Here is a 2412-nt window from a genome sequence, read left to right as displayed (position 1 = left end):
AGTCATTGTTATTCGGATGTTACACCTGTGACACATTCTATCTGGTTCACATAGACATGTTGTAACACAAAAGTTGGAGTGAGCCCTTCTCAGTCGCATCAGTAGTTGCCATGGTGACAGTGCACCTGCAGGTTGCGGGTGATTCTGAAGGAAACAGTGCGGGCCTTTACATGTGTAATTTTCTCTTACGGAACATGTAAGTGATTGGTTGAAAGAGGCTTACAGCTGACCTCAGACATTCTCATAGCACTTTCTAGCAGTGTTGTGGGAATTATGACGTTGCTGGGATTTACTAGAATCTTTGGCAGATGTTACAATACCAGGAAAGCAGCAAGGCAAAAGGTGATTTTTGCTGTAACTGCATCCAGACATCTTCAACTTCATTGTTTTTCTCAGACTCATCTGTGGCAGATGTTCTACAGAAGCCGATGTGGAACTAGTCTCAGCCTCAGACGACATGCACAAGGAGCACCAACTGTCTCTTCACTAACTGTCTGATGCAGATATGGAACACAAAAGTGGCAAGTGTCGACTGAAATCACTACTTTTTATCTGTTTGGCTGGCTTTCCATTTCATATTTTATTATTTACTTATATATGATTATAATATATAAATATTATTACCATTTTAAAATGCAGTGTATTCCTGTAAAGAAACATTTCGAATTATTATCACAGTTGAAAACAGTTGCACTGTGTAATATTTTTGTGGAAACCTTCATACATTTTTATTTCATGAATATAAAGTTCAAAAGATCAGAATTTACTTAAAATATAATGTATTTGTAAACAAGTAATATATTATATAATATATTATATAGTAATATTATATTCATTTTATTATTTATATTACTATAATTTTTGATTGGTCCCTCTACATGTTGGTCACATTATCTATTTCTGTCAAACTTAAACAGAATTAATGTCAATAAACAGAAATAAATAAAAGTTTGGCTATGCATTTTTATAAGAATGATGGGACCCATCTGAATCCACGGCTTTTAATATTTTGATTTGAAATGGGTGAGGTTCAAACCTGAATTTCACATATGTGCCCCAAGGCTCAGCATGTCAGAGCACATGTTAACTGCCAGACCAGAACGCTGACATCTGAATCCATCTTGATTGGAATTCTCAGAACTGAAATCAAGCTTTTCAGGTTGTGCTTCGCTGTCACACCACAATAAAATTACTTAGGAGAGTTTAATTATTTTCCTGAATTTTTAAAACTAGCTGTCATATTGTATTACTAGGCCTTATTATATTATTGTGTCATCTTATATTCATGTTATAGTGTAACATATATAATTCACAGGTGTTCACTGAGGTTCTAGACTCAACTTCCAGCGAGTTACATGTCAGACATCACCGGAAGTAAAGCTGGCAGTTTCAAAATGGGTCAGCCAATCATAAATTACCTCTCCTGTAGAGCTCCTGAAGCTCTTCTCTTACAGGTGTATCTGAGAAAACAGTACGGGCCTCTACACGTGTTCCTTAAAGGCACAATATGTAATTTTTGCCGCTAGAGGGCGCGTATTCAAAATAAACAAAAAGACAAAGGCGTAGTTTTGAATACGACGGGACTCGGGCAGAAATCATGTTCATGGATGAGCTAATGATTTATTAACGTAGTAGAATGAAGCAGGGTGAGGCTGAAAGCCGTCGAAGCGAAACGAGGCCCCTGAACGAGTGTGACACACGGCTCGAAAGCAGCGGAGCTTTTATTATGCCACAGTCGACCGCTTCCGCTCCTTCCGGTCGTGCGTATGTGGGGGGAAAAAAGCAGCGCTGTTTTATCATACTAGATACATTTGAAAGTTCTGTTATAATGCTACTCTGTGCGGTCGTCACCAGTCTATTAAAATGCACGACATTTTAAAGCGTCTTTGGTGTTTCCATGTTTTCTGCAAAACAAAACCAGAAATCGAGGGGTTATGACGTCATTGGCAGGCGACACAATGACACTATGGACACGGTCCGTATCACTAGTTAAAATTGCTTATTTCTCTGGATTTAAACATTCTTCGAAGCATTTGGGATAATGTAAGAAGACAAGTCAGCAAAATATATAACACTGTTCTAGTGGTTTTGGGGTATTTTAATAAAAAAATCTAACATATTTTGCCTTTAATGATGTGTTGGAAAAACCACAATGTTTTGTGCGTAAGGATGGGAATTGGGAAGAATTTAATGATTTGGGTTCCAATTCCTCTTTACGGATCTATTGCCAATTCTAAAGTAGAGTAGCAAAGTAAGCTACTTGCAATAAGAGAAATCCAATTTCATTGCCAAATGAACAATAACAGTGTATTTTTTTATTAAATACAAATGACAAAACCCATAATCTGCATTTATATAGGCAAGGCAAGTTTATTTATATAGCACATTTCATACACAATGGTAATTCAAAGT

This window comes from Sinocyclocheilus anshuiensis, unplaced genomic scaffold (genome assembly GCF_001515605.1).
Source record: "Sinocyclocheilus anshuiensis isolate Anshui unplaced genomic scaffold, SAMN03320099.WGS_v1.1 scaffold122, whole genome shotgun sequence".
Lineage (NCBI taxonomy): Eukaryota > Metazoa > Chordata > Actinopteri > Cypriniformes > Cyprinidae > Sinocyclocheilus > Sinocyclocheilus anshuiensis.
This window is presented reverse-complemented; position numbering follows the sequence as displayed.